This window comes from Nerophis lumbriciformis, linkage group LG32 (assembly GCF_033978685.3).
Source record: "Nerophis lumbriciformis linkage group LG32, RoL_Nlum_v2.1, whole genome shotgun sequence".
Taxonomy (NCBI): Eukaryota; Metazoa; Chordata; class Actinopteri; order Syngnathiformes; family Syngnathidae; genus Nerophis; species Nerophis lumbriciformis.
In genome coordinates this window covers 6128067-6134107 of record NC_084579.2, presented here as the reverse complement: position 1 = coordinate 6134107, position 6041 = coordinate 6128067, and positions in this window count along the sequence as shown.

Below are 6041 nucleotides of genomic sequence, written 5' to 3'. Positions count from 1 at the left end.
AAAAGACAAGAGGTAGCAGGTAGGTAACGTTAGCCTACATGAAATGATTTGTCTGTTACAGAATGTGATAGTAACCTGGCTTTTTAGCATTAAGCTAATGTTACATGATTCGGCAATTGCTAATCAATAAATAGCTAGTTCTGTTTTAACGTCGGGTTAATATTGTGGAGGGGGCTAAATTGTTATGGAAAATAATAATGTAACGTTAGGTAAATACAGTACTCCCACCTTACATTCCTCAGGGACATTTGTATTAGATCTTTTAAGCAGGTGTTTTTTGTTTACATTGTTATTGCCTTCTGGTTAGCTAATGTTTGCCCTGCAGGTAATAGTCACTTTTCCACCCCTTTCTTTATTAGGTATAGTTGTAAGCCTAGTTGTTAAAGTGCACATCATTATTGTAAATTAAGCAATATGTATGTAAAAAATATTGTATTTCATATATTCATTTTTTATTTTATTTTCATTCTGGGGTGAGTTTTCCTTGCCCGTATGTGGGCTTTGTACCGAGGATGTCGTTGTGGCTTGTGCAGCCCTTTGAGACACTTGTGATTTAGGGCTATATAAATAAAGATTGATTGATTGATAAAGATTGATTTTTGCATTCATTTATTCATTCATATTTTTTTTTATCTTGTTAACTATTCTGATTGTTAATTTGCTTTCTTTAAGTAAAAAAAAAGGTCAAAGACAAAGCTATTCGGTTTCTTGTGAATATATACACTTCACTGCCGATGTGGGGGGGCGCCACCTAAAATCTTGCCTAGGGCGCCAGATTGGTTAGGGCCGGGCCTGCTTCTGAGAATGAAGAGCATAGAAGAAAAGGTCATTTCAAACATCAGTATTCAAGGACAAGTTTCAAACTAATGTGTATATCAGTGGTGGGGCTTCAACTATGGAATTGTCTTTACAATGAGATAAAAGATTGTAGCAATATATTCCAATTGAACAAAAAAAATAAAGATAGAACAATAATAGACAGACGTAAGTGTCTACATTTTGCTTTATATTTATTATTTTACTTATTTTTTGTCTGGTTTTGGATTTGTTTTGTATCATCCCGTCAGGGGCGTTGAAAAGGGGGGGGGGGGGGGGGGTAAAGGAGATGGATTCTAGGGGCCCATGATGGAGGGGGCCCAGAGAGGCCCCTAATGATGATGAAATTATAATACAGAAAAAAATAATGACACTGTGTTGGGGGGCCCTGTAAAGATTCTTTTCATGGGGCCCAAAATCCCTAGCGGCGCCCCTGCATCCCCTGAGATGTATATTACTTTTTTTGTTCGGTTTGTACTTCATGAAGTTTTGCACTTGTTTTTTTTGTGTGTTTTTTGTTTGTTTTCATTATATCTGGATGCATTTGTTTGGTTTGTATGCTTGTGAATCTGGGCTATCCATTAAGTAAGACTACTTATTAAAGTTAAAGTTAAAGTACCAATGATTGTCACACACACACCAAGTGTGGTGAAATTTGTCCTCTGCATTTGACCCATCACCCTTGATCACCCCCTGGGAGATGAGGGGAGCAGTGGGCAGCAGCGGTGCCGCGCCCGGGAATCATTTTTTTGGTGATTTAACTCCCAATTCCAACCCTTGATGCTGAGTGCCAAGCAGGGTCCCATTTTTATAGTCTTTGGTATGACTCGGCCGGGGTTTGAACTCACAACCTACCGATCTCAGGGCGGACACTCTAACCACTTGGCTACTGAGTTGGTTGTGTTTTGCATATGGTGAATGTTTATATTCATCTTGGAGAAAGCAACCCACCAAGTTTAATTAAATAGTGTTTCTTCAGTTTGAGCACATAAGAAAAGGCTCCTTAGTTTGATATTTGCAGGTGGATTGGATCACTTCTTATAGGAAAGAGGCCCTAATTGGGACTTCGGAATGCAAAAGTGTTAGCCCTATCCTTGAGAAGAGACTACCTGTCTAGCTCAACGCTGACATTTAAGTACCGTATTTTCCGCACTATTAGCCGCACCTAAAAACCACAAATTTACTCAAAAGCTGACAGTGCGGCTTATAACCCGGTGCGCTTTATATATGGATTAATATTAAGATTCATTTTCATAAAGTTTCGGTCTCGCAACTACGGTAAACAGCCGCCATCTTTTTTCTCCGTAGAAGAGGAAGTGCTTCTTCTTCTACTGTAAGCAACCACCCGCCCCGGTAGAAGAAGAAGAAGCGCGCGGATATTACGTTTCATTTCCTTTGTGTGTTTACATCTGTAAAGACCACAAAATGGCTCCTACTAAGCGACAGGTTTCCGGTTCATGAAAAGACGCAATCTCTCCATCCGCACACGGACTACTATTTCACAGCAACTGCCTAAAGACTTTCAAGAAAAGCTGGCTACTTTCCGTGCATATTGTAAAAACAAGATAGCTGAAAAAAAGATCCGGCCAGAGAACATTATCAACATGGACGAGGTTCCACTGACTTTTGATATTCCTGTGAACCGCACTGTGGATACAACGGGAGCACGTACAGTGAATATTCGCACCACAGGGAATGAGAAGTCATCCTTCACTGTGGTTCTAGCTTGCCATGCTAATGGCCAGAAACTTCCACCCATGGTGATATTCAAAAGGAAGACCTTGCCAAAAGAGACCTTTCCAGCCGGCGTCATCATAAAAGCTAACTCGAAGGGATGGATGGATGAAGAAAAGATGAGCGAGTGGTTAAGGTAAGTTTACGCGAAGAGGCCGGGTGGCTTTTTTCACGCAGCTCCGTCCATGTTGATATACGACTCCATGTGCGCCCACATCACGCTGATTTTTAATATATTATTAAAGTTTGACTGACCTATCCGACTGTTTTTTTGACATTCCTTTAGCGCAGTTAGATGCGGCTTATAACACGGGGCGGCTTATAGGTGGACAAAGTTTTGAAATATGCCGTTCATTGAAGGCGCGGCTTTTAACCCAGGGCGGCTTATGGTGCGGAAAATACGGTAATACCTTAAAGCAGTTGTTTTCCAGCCACTTGCACAAGAACATCTTTTATGATCAGGATGTGCTCTTCTGACTTGGTGATAGCCCTATCCTTGAGAAGAGACTACCTGTCTAGCTCAACAACATTTAAGTTATGCCTTAAAGCAGTTTTCTAACCACTTGCACAAGAACATCTCCTTGACACACACACAGAGACAGGAAGGAGGGATATAAAGTTGAGGGTTTGGCTTCTCCAAGTTGGGAGTGCCTCATTTTTTTTGACCTGACCTCCTCCAGGAACTGCAGTCTTGTATAGTGATGCTCGGTGGTAATAAAGCAACTTTTTGTTCAGTAAAGCATCTCCGACGTCTTTTTTGATCCAGCCGCACTGCCGTGTCACCCTTCTGTCCAGACCAGAAATGTCATTCACCACCTCATCCAGTAAAATGTATTTATCTCTTTACAGACGCAACACTTTTGTTTTTGCTCCCATTTTTCACAAGTTGAACTTACAGATCTAAAACTTTTACCAGATACACAAAAGACCTATTCGCCTTAAACATTGTTCACAAATCTGTTAGTGAGCATTTTTTCTGTGCCACGCTGCTGACATTTTGCCTGCGGGAGTGTTAGACAGCCGCTGGTCACTAAACACTGCTTGAATATAGCGGTGGATCGCATCAAAAACGGACGCAAAATTGCCCCAAAATTATAACACTACTTTGACGAAATAAAAATCAGTTTTATTGTAAGTTTATGAGCTGGAGTATATTTACAACTATATTTGGACTTATTTTGGTTTATATTTTCAGGAAGACTAGTGTCGGAACGACTCGATTGCGTGTCCTTGGTAGCAAACATGGCGCCTCTCGTTTAGTTATTTGCCATCTACTGGTCACACTTAACATTACACCATGTGCCAAATAAAATTGCTTCGAGGTAGGCAAGCAGAAACAGAATTAATCTGTACATTAGGCCAGCGTTTCTCAAAGTGTGGGGCGCGCCCCACTGGTGGGGAATAGAGACATGACAGGTGGGGCGCAAGGAACGGGAGGAAATTTCACTTTAAAAAATTATTTTTATTATTATATTCTTAGATTATTTTTTTTTTACCATGCTTTCATTTTCTATACACACTGTAAATCACTTTGTGATTCTGTCTGTGAAATCCGCTATATAAATAAATGGAAATTACCGGTACTTATTTTTACTGTAGGGTTTAAATTTCTCGGTAGGAGCGAAAGTTTGACAGACATAGCAACAGTAACTAATGGGGGCGGGGCTAAGCGGAACAAACTTTCGTGCGGATGGGTAGCAGGCTAATGTGTGGACCACAATTACACAAATATATACATTTGTGACTCGCACCTCAAAGGTCGTTGAGCCAGAGCCAGCGCCTGCAGAGAAACAAAAATTTGACGGGCACACACTGTGTCATTCACCGGGAAACAGCTCAGCCCCGAACTCAATGAGGTTTTAACAGATGTTGTGAGCGCGGTAAATTTGATCAAAACACGACCACTGAAAGTGCGACTGTTCTCTGCACTGTGTGAGGAAATGGGAGCTGATCATACAGCCGTGCTGTTTCACAGTGAAGCAAGGTGGCTCTCCTGGGGCAAAGTGCTGTCACTTGCCCTGTCTTGCCAAATACATAGCTCCTCCTTTTTTTTTGTGCAAAGATTGCAAATTGGCACTTTTATTTTATTTATTATTGAACTTGATGCAAGTTATTTGATTTATTATTGAACTTGATGCAAGTTAACACTTTTTTAAATTTATTATTGAACTTGATGCAAGTTATAACACTTTTTTTGATTTATTATTGAACTTGATGCAAGTTATAACACTTTTGTTTGATTTATCATTGAACTTGATGCAAGTTATAACACTTTTTTTGATTTATTATTGAACTTGATGCATTTGATTTATTATTGAACTTGATGCAAGTTATAACACTTGTTTTGATTTATTATTGAACTTGATGCAAGTTATAACACTTTTATTTTATTTATTATTGAACTTGATGCAAGTTATACCACAACTGCACAGTTATTTTATTTATTATTGAACTTGATGTTATTTTATGTTATTGAGTTTGAATGTATACAACTTGATGTTCAATAAATTTGAAAATGTTAAAGCTTGGCATTAGCGCTCTGTTGGGGCGATGGGGGCAGGTGGGGCTTGAAAACTCCCCCTTGTCCAAAGTGGGGGATGACAAAAAAGTTTGAGAACCACTGCATTAGGCACATCGACATTTATAACTATAAGTCGTTTTTTGAGAAAATTAAAGGATTTTGAGAGTGCCTTATAGTCCCAAAAATAGTTATACCATAACCATAACGTGTAAATACATTTAAAGGGGCCCTATTATGTAAACGCAACATTGGTACAGTTTTTTTGTGTATTTCTGCAATATGTCCCCAAAGTTGAAAACAAACCATAGAAGCATGGCAGAGATATTGATGAAATAATCTTGCCTTCCGTTATAGTTCCATTACCGCCATTGGTGACGTCAGCACACAAATTCACCCAAAGTATATTTTATATTGCTACTTCGGTACATTTTTAGTCTACTTTATACCTGCATTATCCTTTCCATCCTTACCCTTTCCATTATTTGTAACTGAGCTTCTGTGTGGAACAATTTCCCGTGTGGATCAATAAAGTTTGTCTAAGTCTAAGTTGTGGGGCAGACTGGCTTGTACATGCACATGCATCCTCCGATGTTGCCATGTTTAATACAAAGTAGCGTATAGTTCGAACCTCATGGGTCAGACTCGCTATGGAAGCGTTAAAAATTACAACAAAGATGGCGAGGAGAACAACCAGCTGTGTACGGCTGTGCCAGGTGTGGTAGTTGTTGATACAGAAGCTAAGTGAATAAAAACGCCCACAAAGTGGCACATCCCAAAGAGACTGTTAGAAAGTAGCTTGAAAACAGTCTGTAAAACAACCTTTGCAAAATGTTGACCAAAGAACCACATTACATGTTATGTAGACCTTGAGGAAGGGTTTTAAAGTTAGATATGACAAAAAAGTCTAAAGATGAGTCAACAAAAATATGTAAATTCACATTAAATTTATTCTAAAAAAAACAGTGGAACA